The sequence below is a fragment of the Diadema antillarum genome, unplaced genomic scaffold, assembly GCF_040938485.1.
Source record: "Diadema antillarum isolate AM-2024a unplaced genomic scaffold, OU_Dant_1.0 seq00000523_RagTag, whole genome shotgun sequence".
NCBI classification, from domain to species: domain Eukaryota; kingdom Metazoa; phylum Echinodermata; class Echinoidea; order Diadematoida; family Diadematidae; genus Diadema; species Diadema antillarum.
This window is the reverse complement of record NW_027271475.1, coordinates 1768277-1790478: the sequence shown is the minus strand read 5'-3', so window position 1 is coordinate 1790478 and position 22202 is coordinate 1768277. Positions and strand designations below refer to the sequence as shown.

At 36.9% G+C, this 22202-nt stretch overlaps 1 pseudogene; it reads left to right on the top strand.

The window, feature by feature from the left end:
* The first annotated feature begins 11537 nt into the window (after positions 1-11537).
* LOC139734312 (1-acyl-sn-glycerol-3-phosphate acyltransferase delta-like) overlaps positions 11538-22202 on the top strand; it is a 28397-nt pseudogene continuing 17732 nt past the window's right edge.

Here is a 22202-nt window from a genome sequence, read left to right as displayed (position 1 = left end):
CCTAAATTGTACATTTTCATCTTCTTCTTGAGAACCCCATGACCCATTTTCACCAAACTTGGCAGGTAGCATCCCTAGGGGGTTAGGAACTCAATTTGTTAAAATGGGCACCATGCCCCACCCAGGGGCCCCCCAGGGGACCCCCAGGGGGCCCAAATCCTCCAAAATTAAGGAATCTTTAAAAATCTTCTTCTCTAGAACCAGAAGTGATGGAGCTAAGTTAATACTATGAGTTAGTACATTGATGACTGCAGTTTCAAGTTTGTTCATGGCAGAATCAGGGGTGCCCCCCTTGGGACCCAGGGGAGGGAGGTGAGGAGGGGTCCTAATGGGGCCTAAATTGTACATTTTTATCTTCTTTTTTAGAACCCCATGACCCATTTTCACCAAACTTGGCAGGTAGCATCCCTAAGGGGTTAGGATCTCAATTTGTTAAAATGGGCACCATGTCCCACCCAGGGGGCCCCCAGGGGGGCCCAAATCCCCCAAATGAAGGAATCGTTAAAAATTTTCTCTAGAATCAGAAGTTATACAGCTAAGATAATACTATGAGTGAGTACATTAATGACTGTAGTTTCGAGTTTGTTCATAGGAGATCCAGGGGTGCCCCTCTTGGGGGCAGGGGGGGGGGGGGGGGGGGGGGTTGGTTAGGAAGGTCCAAATGGGGGCCTGAATCGTACATTGTCATCTTCTTCCTGAAAACCTCATGATAGATTTTCGTCAAACTTGGCAGGTAGCATCCTTAGGGGGTCAGGATCTCAATTTATCAAAATGGGCACCATGCCCCACCCAGAGGGCCCCAGGGGGCCCCCAATTCCCCAAATTAAGGATTCTTTAAAAATTTTGGCCCTTATTGTACATTTTCATCTTCTACTTCAGAATGCCTGGTCAAATTTTGGTAGAGCTGTGAATAATTTAGATTAGTGACTGCGTGAAAGGTGAACTTGCGATACTCAGGTGAGCGCTAGACCCGCGGGTCTCTTGTTACATCTAATGATGCCCTCCTTTTTTTAACTCTGCAGTTTTTATACGGGATGACCGATTTTGTAGTGATGGAGCGTTCATAATCCATTAGTGTGGGTTTCTTATTTTCAGTTTCGAATAAGGATGAAGAACTGCTCAATACTATTCGCCAAGCACAGTAAATTTGCTCAGCCTAACTTGAAAAGTCACCTAGGTACTTCCTGACTTCGTTGCTGCACCATTTAAAAGCCATTCACTACCATGTACTTTACAGCATCTATTCTTACAGTAACCTATGACCTGAAAAATCCTGAAGGAGGTTTATCAAAATTACAGACTAAACAATGGACTAGGCTATGTATTGGACTCATAGACTTGTTACTGTTTGCATAGTGATGGTATCTTCACTTACAAGATGTTTAAAGAGAGTACGTTTCAATGCAAAAAAAAATAAGAAAGATAATAATGATAACAAAAAAATAGCGTATGCTGCAAAGCCTATGTCAGTAGATTGTAGCTTGAGCTCTCAGATAGTAAATTCCAGCCTTATCTGTTGTTTTGTATTAGAGGAGGTTACATTTTGCCAAATCAAGAACTGGTCCGTTATTACCTATTAAGCTACAGAGAGGCACTCTATGATTTCAAAGTGTACTGTAATGCTAATGATGAGTGTGGTGTGTGCAGACACTGAAGACAGTTGTCATTAGCTGGATTGGGTTTTTGGGGTTGCTTTTTTTTTTCAGAATAGGAAGAGGAAAAATTTTCTATTAATATGAAAAACTAAGCATTTTTGTGAGGACTATCCATTTAAATCCGTCCTTGTATTGCAACTGATGTCATGGTTTTTAAGGCTCTCTGATTCTTCTTCTGGTTGCAGGAGGAAAAAAAGTCTTTAATTATCCATTGAATTCTAACAACCACAGAAGTGCTTGCCTTTTGATGGTGGAAATGAAGAGGAATTATATGCTGTGTATTAAAGCCATTGTCAAAAAAAAAACAAAACAAAACAAAACAACAACTATGTGCTGTTCCCTTTGACAATCATTTAGATCTGTGCCAGATTTTTTTTACATTATATTTTCTCAGCCAACCAAGCATTCAAAAAATATACTTATGACAAGTTTGATTTTATCTTGTTTTTATTTTCTCACCAGAATCAGACTGTACATTAGAGTGAAATATCATAAGGTGTAACAATTCAGATGTATTGTACTGGACATTGATGGTAATTTTGATCATTCTTTGGATAGTTATGTAAGATATCATAGGGAAATTTGCCATGTAAATTACCGTTATCTGGTATCATGCAATCAGATATGCTCAAATTCCCTGTGGGTTTTTTTTTTTCTCTCTCTCGCTTGCATTGCCCTGTAAGCTCCAATGTATCAATATTTTATTTCCTGTGACCAAGACACTCATTTATGAGCCCTCAATGTCTTGTTATGTTTGGTTTCATGTGCACAGGGTGTTTGCGATTCATCACAAAAGCCAGTGTATGATGTGAAGGGTATGACTCTTGTTGATGGGATTATGAATTTTGGTAGTGCAAATATGAATGTGCATAGAAAATGTCTATAGAAAGGTCACCTGTACACCATGGTAAACAATGGAAGTGCCACTAGTATTTTATGATAGGAGAAGGTTTCAGAGGTATCAAGCAAGCACACGCTTTCTCTCTTTTGATAGACCAGATTGCAGAAGTACCAGGGTATACAAAACAAGGGTATCTGCTATTTGATATTTTGTCCTCATGCTTTGAGTGCTTATGCAACTTTCTACTTGTTTTTAAAAAAGAAATGGAAGGGGAGAACAACCTGTAATGCATACAGTTATTTTTACAGTCACTGCTACCTCCATGAAATCATTTACCTGTGGTTCTTTAGTTTTCTTCTGTAATCCAGGTAGCAGATAGGCCCTACTATTTGTGTGCAACAGAATAGTTGTGATTTCTTTTCCTTTCTTTATTTGATTTGGCCTTATTTTTGACACTGCTGTGTGGACAAGCAATTGAAGAATTAAAAGAGTCACCACAATTCCTAACCAGGGCAAAATCCTAAATTGCAATATGAGTGCTGTTTTGCATCCAGTCACTCCTTAGCTAGTAGGCTTTTCAATACACATACTCTTTCTGGCTGTGTTTGCGTAAACTTTCACTATATATATCACAGTGGACGTAGAGCCTCTGTTTACACTTCACTTTGCTATGCAAGTAGAAATATACAGTGACTTGACTGAGTCATGTTCATTAAATTCACAAAATACAATTGTGTTGTTAGTTAATTTTAGTTCTTTTTTTCTAACTCCATTTAGTTCACTGCCACTTATGATGGGAGGGTTTGACAGTTCCGTGTAGTTTCCTGGTGTCTCGTTTTTTTTGCTGTGAACTCATTGCCAGCAGATGCCAGGTCTACCATTTTTTAACTCTTTGAGTATAGGCCTATGTCATTTTGTAACTCTATGGGGTAATTTCCATCTGCCCTTGGAGGTGGGTCAAACTTGACGCCACTGTTCCTCAGCAGACAGAGACTTGTCTTACAATTTAACAGGGTAGATAGTTAGAACCGTTTGAAATACACTTTTATTTTGAAGACTAGTATGTCTAGGCATAGATATGGACATACAGCTGTATGTACTACTGGGCAGTACACTGTATCATATATTCACTGAGTGATTGCCTTGTATGGATATCTCAAGATCACTCACTGTGTCAAGGTAATAACATCTTAGGCGGTGAGATTTTTCATGTTTGTTTGTTTTTTTTTCTTGTTTGTTTTTTTTTTCATACAAACCAGCATCAAATCACTTTGCCCTAGCATAGCAATCCATTATGTATTTACTCCAAGAGATTCTCTTGTGGTTAGTATATGAAGAGCTCATTTGCAAAAGGGGTTAGATCCATTTTTGATGAAAAGTTATTAGCATCACTGCACAGAATTCCAGTTGAGTTAGCTACAGTGAAAATTTCAACTGCAGACAACTATTTGAATAGAAATTATTGCAAAATTAGATTTAGATTTTCCATACACCTGTGTACAAATTCTCACAAATAAACCAATTTTTCTCTGAAGTACTAAAAGTGGATCTATCCCCTTTTGCAAATAAACTCTTTATATATTCTTTAAGTTAATAAACTGCTGCTACCACCCTGTGAGATTCAGATACAAGTTTGTGAGAGCCAATTGCCAAAGAAAACATGGGAGGTTTTTCCCCATTTGTAAAGCAAAGTATATGAATCCTTTATTGCAATCGAGTACTGCAGATATCATATTAGCAGCTGACTACTGTAGTAACCAATCAGCTGTGGGCATCTCAAGCTTGCTTTCATGTACACTGTGGATGCAGTCACTGTGGCAGAGTGGGTGTCGTGTTTCTGCAGCCATAGATTCTGCAAGTAAAAAGTTGCAGGCATATTGATTTAAAAAATAATAATGATAATGCTGTCTGAACATGGCCAAGGTTCACTTACAAAGAATGAACCCACATTCTTCAGAAAAATATGTGAGGATAACAGGAGAATAATCTGGAAAAGCTGAATAGGTGCAATAAGGATGAGTGCTTTATTATTCACAGTGTTGTAATTGTTATCATTTTGGGAAAAAAAAATAACTTGCCAGGATTGTTTTGCTTCTAACTGTAGTATTCCATGCTGTGCTATATTGTTCCAAAGAAAAACAGCAGGATACCATTCTGCTCATGTGTGTCAGGTTCAATATTCAGTATAAATTCACCAGTAGTAATGGATACAATGTATATATATTTTTAGATGTTATGGAGCATAAAGCATTTGGTTGTGGTTTGTAGTTTGGAGACACTGCTCTCCTGCACAAGTCTCTACTACTGTAAAAGTGGTTTCTTTCGTGGTGGTTTTGTTTTCGCACTTTGAGGTTGAACCGCGAATTTAATATCATGCGAAAATGTTTTGAACTCGTCGCTTGTTACAACGCTATCATTATCGACCGCGAATTTAAACGCACGCGAAAAAGTCGGCACCGATGGAAACCGCGAAAGTTTCTGTACGCGAAAAAAACCACTTTTACAGTAGTTGCTTTTGCCCTGAAAATGCACTCTGTACAATAGGATTGGTAGTATTCGTATTCACGGAGGGGATCTAAAGCATAAGTAGAGTTCTCAATACATATTGACGGGAAGAATGGACACTTTGTCATCGCTTGTGTATTTTGTAAAGTAAATAGTAACAGTATTCAGTTTGCCCACCAAAGAAGTCCTATGGCAATTGTTGCACCATGTTTTATATTAAAATCAAGCTTATCAATGATTTGTTTTCTAGTTTTTGTTGTTGCCTTTAATACCCTTACTCTCCTTTCCTGATTTTCTTCATTCTACATACTCATTGTTGTTTGTTTGTTTGTCTTTTAAAGCCAGACAGCCAGAGTGAGCTGGATATCAAGAAATGGAAGAAAAAAAAAGAGGGGAAAAGAGGAGTGGGTCAAGCTTTTGTAAAATCATTCTTTGTGCCATGGGCAGGGTTGACTTATCAGAAAGTGTCTGGGCTTGAAGTGGACAGATACGTGTAGTAATTATTGCATAATTATGTGAGAATGTCGTGCCTTTTTAGAATTGTACAGATAGTTTATCAGGCAGACTGAAAATTGAGGTTGTTTGGCCCACCAAATTTTAGCAGTTCTGACAAGATATAATTTTAAACATGCACATTTTTGTTTTTGTTTTGTTTGTTTTTGTTTGTTAAGGTGTTTTTGGGGGGTTTTTTCCAAGCTTTTTGTGTTCATAGATATTTGCCTGTTGACTTTGGATTTTGTTGTAGAAGGAACTGCAATGCATTGTATTAGTACTGGCAAACACTCATTGCCGCTTGAAATAGCCTGAGAAGTTTCTGTTTACAATATTTTAAAGATAATTCATGCATGATTGAAATAATTATTATGTGTATACAAACATGCAAAAAATATGAATATGGGCAATGAGGAATGATGTATTACCACATGTGACATATCAATATTGGATGAAAATTGTTAGTTTCAGTACAGACATTGATTTGAAATCTCTAAGCTGACATGATATTGAGACAATGCGATGCAAAGGGCAGAATTACTTAATCTGAGCATGATAAATGTTGTAACTCGCACTTGTACTATTGCATGAGCACTATTGATGTATGTATGAATTGATTCTTTTTTCATCATCTGCACAGTTTGTGTGCTTAAAGAAACTGCAGCTTAGCATTATTCCAAAGTCTCACTGCTGTATATTCATTTTATCAAAATTGTATGACAATCACCTATGCGTTATTGGATTTTGTTATTAGTGCATGTTCAATTTAAAACCAGAATATTAGATTTTATATTTGTAAAAAATGTGTACTTATGTTTTTTCACCCAAGCCTGTGTGATAAATGTCAGTGTGCACAAGTGTCCCGTTTGGCTTAAAAATATGCATGTGTATAACTGGCATCTGCATCTTGCTAGTTAAACCTGGACAAAACGTTCCTGCAGTAGCATTACAGGGGAGTAAGATTAACATGTGCCAATGTCTGGTTTTCTGTGGAATGAACTTGTATCCTTCTGGTACTCAAATGACCAGTTTACTGGTGTTTCGGAATGCATGTACATTTTCTGTCAGAGGACTTAAGAACAAGTTATTCTACCAATCTGTGTATACACATTGCACCGCAGTACTGCTACTAGGAATCCAGTTTGAATGCATTGCATGTTGCTGTGTCGGGCAAGTCTCTCGTTGTCAGGAACAATCTGGGCTAGAAAGGTATGCATAAAATTTCAGTGTATTAGGAAGTTAGTCTATTGCTATTATATCATAATGTTGCACGCTGCTCTGCCATACCACTTTAATACCTTGTTGTGTCACGTGGCAGTCATTAAGGGCTTTTTGATTGTATGTAAGTGGACTTGTAGTTCTTTGGTGGTTGCTGTCCACCTTGTTTGAACCCATTTTGATTCTGGCTTTGCGTTACAAACACCACAACGTCGTGACACCACCCTCAGATTAGTGAATTGGACACTCAGTGACATCATCCGATCTTCATAGAGTCAAGGCCGACATGAAACCATCCACAGACCCATTCTTTGTTATGGCAGCAGACATGCAAGAGAACAAGCATGTGTTGTCTCTGCAAATTGCCCTATCCTGCACAGTCCAATCTGAGAATATGCAAATCAAAAAGCCATTGTTACATAATATTGTGTGGAAAGTGTTACTTTTGGGGGAACTTTTCTTCTCAATTATGACTATAAGTTATAACGTACACTACCAGAAGAAGACAAGCAAATAAACAACAACTTTACAAAGGGTATTGTTGCAGATTGATGCCATATTTTGTGAGGATGACCTCTGTGAATGTATTCATGTTATATGACAGAGACATTTATGAAACCTGTTGTCATGGAAACCTGTTGACATGGAAACCTGTTGATGCGTTGATGCAGAGGGCTGTCAAAATGATTATTAGCAGTATTATGATTATTGGCAAAGTTTCCTCTTCTTCTGTTGTTCCATTTAAGGTTTAATTTATCGTTCAATTGTTCCACATCCACTTGATGAGAAGCAGTATTTGTCAGTGCAGCTGTTAATTTAAAGAAAAATGGAAGTGTTTTGATGTATTATATTGTAGCAGCGTAGCATGATTAGGTTTAGTGTTTCATCTGTTAGCTTTATGTCTTTAATCAATGCACAATTTCAAAAATGCAGCTATTGTGGTATGTTAGAGTTAACTGTGTGTAATTTTGCAATAGGCCTATGTGTGATTGAAAAACAAAATGTTAAGAAATCTGTGATTATGCTTGGCAATGCTTGCTCTACAAGTTAGAATTTGGCCCCAAAGCTAGCATTGTTACGCTGGAGCGTATGTTTAAGAGTTTGTCACATCTGTTAAGTTGCGATGTGTGGATTTGTTAAAGAGAAGTAATGAATAGCAAGTGTTAATTGTTTTCTTGCTTATCTTTGTGTTTGAAGTATGAGATCCTGTGACTTAATCAGAAGTTTCCTCCTGGGAGTCCATGCAAAGACTTGAACATGACTGTGATTCCCAGGAGCAGAGCTGCCAACTAGTACTGATTTTCAGTAATTTCTACTGAAATTGGAGAAGAATACCGAAGGTTACAAGCAATATGGAATTGCTGATTTTAGACATCATTGTCTGTGATATATTCTATTACACTGTTTTAAAGATTACTGATTTTCAATCAAAAAAAGGTGCAAATTACTGATTTTCAGCCATCAAAGTACTGAAAGGCATTTACAAATGCTGGCAACTCTGCAGTAGCATGGGGACACATTTGTCAGATTTGAAGACCGATAAATTGTGTGAAGAAGCTAATTGCAAATGAGTGTTATTACTGATTTATGTTACTGGCTTGCTAATGACTTGTACTAACATGCAAAGTGCTTTGAATGCAGTAGAGCAAAGTTTGACACATTTCTTTTTTAAACAAGGAAAGTTTGTGAGAAGTTCTACTTTTAAATGAATAGGAATGATCAAAATAGAGACATGTGATTTTATTGTATAAATTAAATGATTATATTTGAAATGACAAGACAATTGCTTAACACATATTGTTTTATTGAGCTGTCTGCACGTGTGAACTCCCTTAATCCCCTTCCCATCCTCACATTATGCACATCATCATTAATGTGGAAGAGAAAAGAACATACAAAGAGTTTGAATACAAAACATATCAGTGCCTTTTTCATTCTTTTTTTTTTCTAATTTAAGTTATCAGGTTAAAGAAAAATCAAATCTTTTCAGTGATACTGCATTCATTACCTGTGCATGCAACAAGAAATATTTGGTCATTTAAGTCATCACATATGTTTAACTATTTTCCCTGTATTTTTCAGCAGATTGAAACTCAAATATCTCAAATTGGTATAGATGATATTTTTTTTTTTTTTGCGTTGAAACAACTTATGTTGTTTTATATACCTCAAGAGAGAGTGAATAGCCCAGGTGTAACTAAAATAGAAAACTTGACAAAAATGTGTGAAATATTACTTTAATTTCTATATCCATCCATGACTGTATGCAGGAGAAGACATAGCATTGTGTAGTAAGCTAGAAATAGACAAAATCTTGACTTCACACAAAATTCTACACCATGTTACAAGTAGACTGTAATGAATAGAGTGAGCTCAGATGAACAGGGTAATTGTATCAGACCTAAAATGAGAAAGTTATGGGGTGTTAAATTTTGTCATGTTTTCACGAATTAACGATGGCATTCACAGCCACACATATAGATCAAAATAGGCGATATGTCACCTTCGAACTCTCCCATTATGGTGTAACACTAAAATATTATGATAAAATCATATTTCTAAAGTAGGCAGTTATATGCCCTCCAATGAATCAACATTTTTTTTATAAATGCAAGACTACAAAGATTTTTTTGTGAAGGACACAACTTCCCCTTGTTTTTTTTATTTTTTATTTCATGTCCAAAAAGAAAAAAAAACATAGGTACAAGGTGGTAATGTCATCAGCTCCAATTTGCATGCTGTGGTTAATGCTCAGGGGCCATGGAACGTTTTTTAGGGTGGGGGGGGGGGGGGGGGGAGGGACAGTCGAGGTCAATGGAACCCCCTCCCGGAACCTTTGGAAATTCACAGGTGTCAGATTGATGTGACTGTTCTTCATAACATGCCATAACTTTCTTGTAGGTCCAATTTTGATGAAAACTCTACCATCGCTGTTTGATTTTATACCTTTTTAAAAAGAAAAAAAAAAGGTTCACTTGCTTGAAGATGGTGTAGAATTGCACAACTTTAAAAGTGGAAGGCAGATCTCTATTTACTTTGAAAACAGAAGGAAGTGTTGAAAGAAGCAGATCTGAAAGTGTCGTGACAAGTGGACATGCAATGAGAAAGTTTTAAATGTTTTCATCATGAAACAGTGTGGCATTGGTCACTTACCGAAACCATTTCCCTGGGCTTCCGGACATTTGATATCTGGGGTCCTTATCATGCTCTCTTCTGCCACAGTATATGAAGAGTTTGTTCGCAAAAACCGATAAGTCCATTTTTGAAGATTTTGAAGTACAGTCTCTAGCTGTCATAAAGTACAAAATAATATCTTTTAAATGATATATTGGTCACTACATATAAAGGTACATTTTTGAAGTTATGGTCAAAAGAAGCAAAAATTTTCTTATTATTCTCTTTATTTTCCTTGACCTTTAATCGTTGGCAAATATGGACTTATTGGTTTTTGCGAACAAACTCTTCATATGAACCTTTAGTGTTAGAACCACATCAGTCACATTTGAAATTAGAGCATTGCTTTCATTTTTTTTTGTATAGTATTTCCTGGTGTTTTTGTAGAGTCTTGAGGCTATTTTTTAGTTTTCTCCGGACAAAGTATGCAAGTAATTTCTTGGGCTGCTTCATAATTAGCCAATAGAAAATAAACGGTACTTAACTTATTTTGATGAATTCATGTGTGTCTATCTAATACACTAGAAGTTTAATTCCTATCCATGCAGATTTCAATTCCTGATGATAATCAAGGCTAACAATTAATGGCTGAATGTTACTTTGAAATGACAAGCGTATGGCTGACTCGCCGACACACACATATATTAATTGCTCACAAACACACATAATCAACTGATGTACAGTATATATAGGTAGACCAAAACACACATATACTCTTGATTTTCTGCGCATCTTGGAATATTGCATACAGCTTTATCTGTTAGCTACATTATATAGATATTTGTTTTGTTTGTATGTTTTCAAGTGCACTATCAAAGCTAATGAATATATGTATTAATATATATATATATATATATATATATATATATATATTTATATATTACATATACATATATTATATATATTACATATATTTATCACATCCAAAGAAACAAATTGGCAATGCATTTTTGGCCAATAAAGTACATATTCATTAGTTTATTCGAGCCCAATAAACTTATGAATATATACACTTTACTTCTTTGTGGAGCCAATAATACTTGAAATCCCAACACGCTTATATATACCTATACATTATTATGTGTTGTATCTTTGCAAGTCTGTCTAAAATAAGGTTATTTTTTGCCTTTGTGCCTAAGTTGCCTTAGTTTGTGTTTATTAATTGCCAAGATGAGAACACTGATTTGAACACTTGAAAGTCTGAAATAGGCATGTGTCATTCTGATTTTCATGCTCGATTGTCAACCTGCATGCATGAACAACGTATGGGATGAACATACACAGACACAAAATCTCTATGACTTTCATCTTTATATTTTGTTAACCCCAAATCATACGATCACTTCAGGTTGAGCTTATTTGTCATTCGACGTTCAACTTTGAACTCTCTGGACCATTGTCAAGCCGGCCAAGTACAGTTTGTATTCTTGATACAACAACTATTTCCATACCAAACACTTCTTGTTTTTGTTGTTGTTGCTGTCGTTTTGTGGGAGAAGAAACGAAGGCGTCGCGTCGATTCGAAGTCACTTTCGTGAAAGCACAGGCATGCGTGCGCGCGGGAATTAGCGGTAGCTACACGTCATAATCTGTTTTGGTAGTCGCCTAGTCTTAGTACAGTACGTAAAATGTAACCTCCTTGAATATCCTGTAATTCGTAGTAGTATCGATGATCACCTTGCGTGCACGACCAGGCACAACGCACTCTACTGAAATAACTGAGACGAAACGCAGCTCAATTAATGAGGGAATTGTTATTGAAGCTGCTATGTGCACGACTTCCTGCATGGTGAGACTGTCGTTTGTATGCGTGTATAAGTTTGCATTCTTCAGGCTAGCCTGCGCCTGGCAATTATGAAATTGGCAGGGCTGCAGCAATTGAATTGGGTGTCAGGTGTGGGTGCGCCGCGCCGCTGGCCTCCCGCTAGCGCTGGCGCGCTGCCCGACTAAGGGCCAAGGCACTGGCCTGCCTGCCTGGCAAATGAATGGCAACTGATGACATGGCTCTAGCTGCCATCACCCCGGGGGGTGTTTCACGAACCCGTGTTTCACGAAGTCGAACTTAAATTAATTTAAGATTGACTAAAAATTATGGTATGCCACTGGTTTCCCTGTTCAATTTCATCAGGCTAATCATCACCCACTTCAAATTATCAGTACCGGTAATGTTTACAGAATAATTTCATTGTTAACATGAAAAAGGTCTCCAAAATCTTAATTCTTGTAGAAAGTTGGGCAACATTGCCATTGAAGACACATGCAGCATAGATTTACCATAATCTTTAGTCAATCTTAAATTTATAAGTTCGACTTAAAATCTCTGTGAAACACCCTCCCGATGTTTTTCGTGCAGCATGCAGCGTTGCTCTCTGCCAGCAGTCGAAGAAAAGTGCTGCTCAGCTGATGATCTTTTTCATGAAAGTTACTTATATATCATCAGGAACCTGCTATCTTGCATTTTTAGATTTAGAACTGATCTAGAATGTATCTATACTTTGAATTCATGCACAACCCTGTCGTTGATGAATGCGCATGGCAGATGCAAAGCACGGCGCCTGGTCGGGCGGGCAAGAAGGGCCAGGGTTCCACTTCCACTAGCTCTATGTAACGAGTGCATGATTGCCATAACGTGTTTGTCACAAAGAGAGAGTGATTTTTTTGTTGTTGTTTTTGTTGTGACTTAGTTCAATTCAATTGTATTATTTGTGCTTGTGATGAGAAAGAAAAAAAAATAGATTTAGAAGTTGCGTTGACCACTGCACTGCATAATTGTGTGGACTGTGGTAACAATAAAAATATCATCTCTAACTCTAAGACTCTAAGAGGGTTGTCCAATTGCAATCCTACTAAACCGAGTTAGACTCTAGATTCTAACAAAGTATAAATGTCTAGGCCTGCCTGAAAGCTTTCCATTCAACATTCGATGACATGTCAAAAGACTTTGTGCAATAGTTTCCCTCATTGTCCACAATGATGGCCAGAGTTTGCTAACGAGTTTAACTTAGTTAGGATCTGGTCTACAGTACATGTGTAGTATTTATAGAAATTCTAGACGTCTGACTCCTCATGTAAGATGTAGGAATCACTTCTGCTACTCGTGCCAGCAAAGCCCAGAGACAATATGTGAGCAGTTATTGTCTGAAGCTAATCACTGTGCACAAGCTGATGATGAGCATGTTGGTCTTTTTTCTTTCAAAGCAAGATTGTGATGGGTTCTGGCATTTAAATGTATTTGATATATTAAAGCTAATATTTACCGGTAGAACCCTGTTAAGTAGGCCTAATATAACTAATTACAGCTGGGCCTCAATGATGCTAAAGGTGTAGAACTTGTATTTAAGTTGACGTTGTACTACCAGGTAATGTTGCTTTTTGTCCGTAGTTAATGTACTTCTAGCCCGACCAGGGCCCTGTTTTATGAAGAGTTAGAATTAATGATATAGTTGATTTCAACTGTAAGTCTAGGGCAGCTTGTGTGGTAAGAAAATTTAAAATCGATTTTATCTTTTGATAAAACGGGGTCCTGATGCTGTGCGACTTCTGTACAGCGACAGGGCTGTGTGTACTTCAAACAGTATCCTGCTTCACCCACTCAAAGATGGGTGCTCTTGAGTCTTATGACGTTTTACACGTACCAGTACATCCTGCAAGTGTTTCATAAAAGCATTTATTGACATTTAAGTGAAGTCTTATACATGTATTGTAATGTGTATTTATTTTTGAAATATGGTTCTATTCAATCTTTAGCATCTGTGAAAAGACCTAGGCTCTATAAAATACCATGCTGTAGTTCTTAATAGAGGGGCTTGATTCGTCGAATTTTAAAATGAGATCTACATGTACCGGTACCATTCCTCATTACACAGGTTTAGAAGCTGACGGAACTCTACAAGCACCATGGACGTTGTTTCCCTCATCAAAAGCTCCACGCTGGTCCACATCTGGCTGATGAGTACATTGCTGATCAGCGCCCTCATTGTTACGAGCTGCCAGTGCCTCACCCTCTTTCTGTGGCCTTTCAGCAAGAGACTGTATCGTGATGCCAACGGACTCATCATGAACATGCTATGGCTAGGTAACTTTTGTTTTTAGTCGTCAGACAGTTATCTCTTCACTACCATTGTTGTATTTTAAAAAGAGAATATTAGTGTCATCTCCTACCAAGCCTGTTGTACAAAGAGCATACTCTTTGTCATTTAACCAAGAGGTAGCTCATCATGAAATTCTCATATGTCTTTAAGTATACTGTAAAAGCGAATATTTTCACGTGAGTAATTTTTCATGTTCTGCCGAGAAAGATCAATTTTGCATGTTTTTGATTCTGCTGAATCAAGACATCACAAGGTGGTACACACAACAAGGAAAATATTTGTATGCTTTTGTTTTTGCATTGGTTTCTGGTCGCACAAAATGTGTGAAAATTTCCACACCACAAACAGTTTCCAATTTCACAATCATTGCATTTCTGTTTTGGTAATCATTGTAGATGCTTTACTTGTTCAGTCTGATGCACTGAATTTGTCAGTCTTTAGAAAATACAATTGGTACAATACCTGACACATGACTCCAAGAGAAAAATGATGATTGAAAGTAGTCGATTTTTATTTTGCTAATATCTCTTGTTGCTGTCCTTATTGCATTTAGACTGCTTAAGTTAAAGTTTGTTTCAGCCATTTTTGTGTCATAAATTCCTCCTTGCTATATAGATGCATACATTGGGTCATATCTTGATTTAAGGTTTGATGGGCAAAACTGTCCTTGCCACATAATTGAATTTGTCCAAGAAGAATGTAAGAGAAATGTGATTTCTTTTAATGTTGTGCTATCATGAGCTCATAATGAGTGATGTCAGCATATCATTGATCTTTTTAGAACTAGTATGGCTGATTGACAGCTGGTCGGGGTCAGAGGTCATTCTGCATATGACAGAGGAAGAGATGAGGCTCCTGGGAAATGAACATTGTCTTCTGATCTTCAACCATCGTCAGGACGTGGACTGGCTTGTCACCTGGCAGATTGCAGAAAAGTTCAAAGTTCTGAGAGTATGAATAGTTTCTTGTCAATGTCTCCACCCCCTCTCCTACCACCATTTCCATGCCATCATCGTCATCTGGATCATCATCACCATCACCATCACCATTACCACCACCATCACCACCACTATGATTACTATAACGATATTGCACCACTACCTCCACCATCACCCTCACCATCACCATTATCACTACCACCACCATCAACATTACCATCATCACCACCACCACCACAATTACTACATATAACTACATTGTACATGACTACTACCACCATCACCCTCACCATCACCACTACCACTACCACCACCATCACCACCACCACCACCACTACCACCACCATCACCATCACCATCACTACCACTATTACCATCACTACCACTATTACCATCACTATCACCATCAGTACCACCATCACAATTACCATCATCATCCAATGGCCAGCATTACCAAAGTATGATCACTTTTTGCACTGCATCATCATCATCAGCACCATCATCATCACTTTAAACATGCTCTTCACCAGCAATACATCCAGTACCGCTGATATCACCATGGCAACACCACTTGTGTGAGCCATACAAATCACAGCAAATTACTGTCACCACCTACCTCCATTGGCACACGGCATGATTTGCATCCCGGTATAGCTTCCTTAGAGCTGCAATTGGAATTACTGCAACAAGTGACAAGTGACAAGTAACAAGAAACTACTGTCATCATTATTATCATCATCATCATCATCATCATCAAGATTTAATGCCGCTGCTGTTGTCATCACCATCTTTATTATCATTAGCATCCTCTTTCCCATCACTCACCACCACTGTCTCTTCCATATCATCCTCACCACCAATTTTTACTAAACTTGTCTGTTTCACCAGTTGAAACATGTGTATCATTGTTGATGCTATGTGACTTTAATTCTAATTTTCATCTTCATAAGACTTGTTGATAAAGCTTCAAAAAAAAAAAAAAGAATTGTAGTAATGTATCATTTGTCACTTTACATTGATGTTATCATTGACAGATGCTTTGATCCATGGGCAAAAGCCAGAAATTGATATGGAAGTATCACAAATCCTGGGTGTATTTGGACGCATTGATTGTGGTTTGCCAGTCATATTATATCCATTTATGATGTCTGAAAATACTGAAAGGCAAATTCACTGCGACATTAGTAAGCTGACTGCAGTGCTTGAAATACCCATCAGCCATCGGCAATTTGCTGCCGAGTCCCTCTTATTGGCCAGAATGCCTCTTTTAAAATCAAACCGTTCACGGCCACAATATTTTGTTATTCACTTGTGCCGCTTCTAGTGGATTTGTGCCCCCTTAAAAAAGTGGCTTTTACTCAAATTTGATGAAATTCGAGACCTGTGACTGAATGAATTTGTGCTGTATAGAGTAACAGTATTGATGTAGGATACCTATGCATAGTATTACAATCAACATGTGAAGCTTTTGTGATGCGTTCTGCTATGCCTTGACGCCAAAGTTGTCCTGCCTTGTCCGTCTCACACATACAGGGTGCCAAGAGTGTGATGAAGAATGAGCTGAAGTACGTGCCTTTCTTTGGCTGGTCCTTCTACCTCACCGAGCAGCTGTTTGTCAGCCGCGACTACGCCAAGGACAAGACGAGCCTCATGAAACACTTTAAGAACATTACAACATTCCACCACCCATGCGTCGTAAGTTATTGATCTTATTATCCATACATTATTTTGGCAAGCTCTCACATCTTACTGTTTGTCTGTCTTTTTGTTTGTTTGTATTTGTTTGTTTGTTTGTTTGTATGAAAATAGTCACTTTTTAGTAGTCTGTAATAGCTTATGAAACATCAGTTCACATACTCACCCACTTCCAAGCTTTAATTGGCAGTTAAAGGTAAACATCAGGGCCCCATTTCATGAAAGGTTGATACGATGACAACTCTTGCTGGAATGGCAATTGTCATGGTAACAACAAGAATCCAGCTTCCTGATTGGCTGTTGCTATTGGAAGTTGCCATTCCAGCAAGAGTTGCCATCCTACCATCTTTTATGAAACAGGGCCCAGAAGAGCTATCTATTGTTGAAACTGCTTGCCAATATGGAAAGAAAAAGTCTGAGTGTATTTGCGTCAGCTTTTTTCCGACCCCCTGAATCAAAAGGAAAAGAAAAACCAGACATGATCATACCGATTTGTCCAGAGCAGATACCTAAGTGTCTGCATGTTTCCAGTTGAATTCCACTTACTGTGTAAATCTGGGTTGCACTCAAGCACCATATAGAGTTTTGAATGCTGTCTGCTTTCATCAGGTATGTTACCAGAACATACCAGTGAATGGTTGTCGAACCAATTTTATAGGGCTCAAGTGAGTACAGTGTGTCAATATGACCTGTCTGTTTCCTGTTTTTTCAAAAGTTTGATAGCCCCCAGAATGAGCTGTGAACAGCTGAAAGTCATTTTCACATACTCTGTATGCAAAGACTAGCCAAATTTGGGGGAGGAGGTCAAAAATTTCTGGATAGTAACAGCATAGTTTCACCCTTCTGTATGCTTAAGTATATCCCCCTTCATTTGAATATCATAGTATGGCCCAGTTGGCAAAGTTCAACAATTACTGAAATTGGGCCACCACTATCTTAAACGGTGTCTTTGAGGGTCTGATCCAAAAATAGTGTTCACTTGGGCTAAATTTTCATATTGACACTTGTATTTCATGTTATATATCATATAAAAGCTGAGAATCTGCAGTTTTCAGAAAAGTACGTGTCTAATATATTTGACGTCAGACTTTTCCGTAAATTACCGATAAAACATGAAAAGCGCCCTCTTTGCGCGACGGGACGGACTTTACTTTTTCAAGTAATTTGCACAAAAACTACAAAAGTAGGGGAACATCAATTCTTATCATAGAGTACTCTTCCTAGGAGCAGTTCATATCTGGTATTCATTTTTCTCATTATAGTTTAATTTTGGGTCAAAATCTTCATTTTTTCTTGAAAAAACATGTTTTTCAGCACTTTGACACAAAATTATTATTTTTTCTGTATGATAGACTTGAGTTTGGTCACTCATATTCCATAATGTATCAATGAATTAGTGGGGCTCTATATCCATGACACTAAATTAAATAATTCTCTATTCATAAGAAAATTATAATTGTCCAACATAATGTCCGTCCCGTCGCGCGACGGGACGGACTTTACATAATGGTAGGCGCGACGGGACGGACTGCACATGTAAACAATGGTAGGTGCGACGGGACGGAATTTGTATACCACAATGGGCTAGAAAAAGAGTGTCCCTAACTTGAACAGAATAAAAAGACTACAATGTAATTGGCAAACTTGTGAAAAGAGTAACCATTGTATGTGGTCAAGGGGTTTTATGGATCCTTCATCTTCCCTTCAGTTTTTAAATCATAAAGATGTATCTCTACCCCCATCCCATGATCTGATTGACTAGTGAGGTTGACCAATTGAAGTTAAAGAGATGGTATAGTTTTGGTCAAGATGGGGCATCAAGTGTTCATCTATTTTTGTGAGGTAATGAGAAACCTTTTATGAAATATAAAACAGCATGTAACTCTTGGAGGGATTTAAAGTTTATTTGATGAAAATTGGTTTTGAAATGGCTGATATATGCAAAACAAAGTAAAACAAAGCCAGGTGGATTCCACCTTTTTCGGCAATGGATATTATTTGTTTTACTTTGTTTGAGATATGTCAGCCATTTCAAAACTGATTTTCATCTAATAAACTTTAAATTCCTCTTAGAATTGTATGCTCTGTATTATTTCATATAGTGGTTTCTTAGTATCTTGAAAAAAAAAAGAAGGTATCAGTGTAAAAGCTCAATCTTCATCCCAACCAATACTGTACTCTCCCTTAATATTTGATGTTCTGCTGATTTGTAGTTGCATTCATTTTACATGTACATGAATAGCCTTTTACTGTTTGGAGTAATGTACTAAGATCTATGCTTACTTTTTGTTTCATTTTGTCCATGATGTAATTCACCAACTTATTTTTAGCAAGGCAATTCCCATTTAGACATTAAAAAAAAATAATTGTAAATTACAAATGCACAGTCTACTCTGGTAGTCAATACTGCATTGATAAAGCTGATTCTCTTGTCCATGTGTTCGAACTGTATTTTTTTTTTAAATTGAGGTTAATATTTATCAACATGCAGATTCCTACCCTGTCTGAGAAATAGGGAAGAAAAATTGCCACAAAAAGTTTATGAGAAAAATGGGGAAAAAAATCATTCTTTAATAGACAATTGTTTGAATTTCAATACTGAAACACTGATTTTGAGCATCCCCATGATGGAATGCACATGGGGAATTGACAATTCAAAATTCTTCATCTAAAAAATACATAAACCTGTTTCAATTCTTAGACACTTCTGACATACAAGTTTAAAAATACAATTTATATTAAAAAAAAGAAATGTCAACAAAATTACTGCAACTCAAAAAAGAGGTGAAGTTTTAAAACTGAAAAACTACAGCATGGTTGTCAAAAACTGTGATGCTAATATATGATGCTCAACCCCTTGTGGATGGAAAATGAAAAAAAAAAAAACAGCATCTGGATACTAAGATTATCACAAAATTACTTCCCCAAAATGATTTGCCACTACTCTGAGTGGCGTTGTTGCTGCTGAAAACTTGTATAGACTTTATAGCACAGTCAGTCAAATCGTGGAGGTAGAATCAAAGCTTGTGCAAATGACGTGCAACGTAATGAGTCTCATTTTCACTCATTAAAAAAAAAAAAAAAAAAAAAAAAAAAAAAAATATATATATATATATATATATATATATATATATATATATATATACTGGGAAAAATATAATCAAGGATTACTATACCATAAGTGCAAGGATTTATGTGTAATGAAAATCTTTAACTATGATAGTGATAACTGTTACTGAAATTTTCCATCATTTCTCAGTAGTTTAAATCTTCGTACTCTACACTAAAATGTTATAAAACTGTGTTAACCACAGGCTATAACACATTTTGATGAAAATTAGTCAGTGTTGAAAATTTCCCATTCGTTTTGTACATAGTGCATATCGTTTCGTCCCGTTGCGCTATGGGATGGAATTCAACACCTTTCGAGGAATTTACTTAAAAAGTATAACATATTAAATCTGTATGATAGCTCTTTTGTTGAAGTAATGTAGGGAGTGGTAGCAAACAATGCCATATAGCATGGCAAGTCTTGCTCATCAACGTTGATACAATTCTCCTTTGAATTTTGTTTTAAAAAAAACAGTGATTTTTTTTAATTCTGTGAGTAAAATTTGTTGTTTCCATGGAAACAAAACAAATGTCTGCCTTGTTTATAGTGCACTTTCATGCTTTCATGTAAGCTTGATACCTATGGCTGCTATCATGCTAACATTTTTTTTTTTTTTTTTTTGTGAGCATAAAAATTCTCTTAAATTCCGTCTCATCGCTGTCCCTTGATTTTTTGGATCAGACTCAGAGGCTCATTTTTGTTTTTCTCCCTGGAAATTGGAGAAAAAAAAATGGAGGAGAATATGAAGAGTATCCACAGTTGCCAAGATCGTCATTAAAGACAGCCTTTGCATTGGTGATCAAATCTTGGTGGAAAGATTCAATCTTTGGGCAAACGAAATGCCATTGCAACATTATCATTCATGTAAAGTAATTTTCCTCGAGAAAGAAAATCAAGGATTACCATACCAAAAGTGTAAGAATTCTTGTAAAATGAGAATTTTTGGCCTTATGATAATAATTGTTGATCAAATTTTTCAGCACTCATGAGTAGTTTGAATCTTGGTGTGCTTAATCTACACTAAGATGTTATAAAACTGTTTTCCAAAGTTTAAATACATTTTGATGAAAATTAGCTGATTCTCTAGAATTTCCCATTCGTTTTGTACATAGTTCATTTTTGTCCGTCCCGTCGCGTGACGGGACGGACTTCAACAGCTATTGAGAAAATTACCTAAAAAATAAAATCTATTAGATCTAGATGTTTCTCTATTTGTGCAAGTAATGTTTGGAACATTGACAAACAAACACCACATGACATGGTCTGTATTGCTCATTAACTTTGAATTAATTCTCCTTTGAATTTTCTTCACAAAAACCAGTGATTTTTTCAGTCCGTCCCGTCGCGCTAATAAAATTTGTTGTTGCCATGGAAACAAAACAGATGCTGATATTGTCCATAGTGCAGTGTGATGTCTTCATGTAAGCCTAACACATTTGTAGTAATAAATGGCTGCTAACACTTACACTTTTTTTGTTTTAAATAAAAAACCCATTCAAATTCCGTCCCGTCGCGCTCCCTTGATTTTTGGATCAGACCCTTGACAAAAGTAATAGCCGTAACCTACTTATTTACAATGCATCGGTGTATGTACTCCTTATTGTAGCATATATGACTATATCCTGCTTTAGTTGATAGATATCTGCAGTACAAATATGGACCTTGTTCTCCAGCTGAGTTTTCCTATTTAAAAGTGATTTGATAAGACCCCCTCCGAGCAGGATTGAAATCGAGACTGATATAATTGAATTTCATTCATATCAGAGGATTTCAAAATTTTAGTCTTGACATTTCAGACCTGAATAACTGCAGGTACATGTAGCTGCAGGTCCTGATCATGTGTATGACAGGACATATTTCAGAGTCATCAACAGTAGGTTTCTTTTCTATGCATGATGTGATACATAGGTAGAATGCAGGCAGACTCCATCATTACCACAGCATTCCAGTTGCTTATCCAACTCAAACTCCTAATGCTATATTATGAAGCATTGAATGCAATCAAAATTACTGGCATAGACACACACACAAACAAAATGGCAAGTCTGGCACTTAGACAGGGAAAAAAAATGGTAAGATACAGTATGTGTATTGTTTGACATTGAATAAGAGGCTATGATGCCATTGCAGACTGATAAAACCTTTGTACATTTTGTATTAGGAAGGCAACTGGGGATACTTTGGTATACGTGTATGTCATTGCCGTGTTTTGATCCCTTTTTTAATGTTATTCTAATACCTAATCTCACCCATAGAAATATACAAGGGACATGTATGTTATGTATCAAATACTGCAATATATTGTTACTTTCCACTTTGCAACTGTAACAACATTTTCAATGTTTAGAGGGGCTGTTGCGCACACTTTGTTAGAGTGCTATATTTATGCCAAAGGGTGCAACATGCAGGAAAAACAAAATTGAACAAGAACAAGGAGATGAAATACAAGCTTTTTCACTGAACTTTGTCTCTTAAACAATG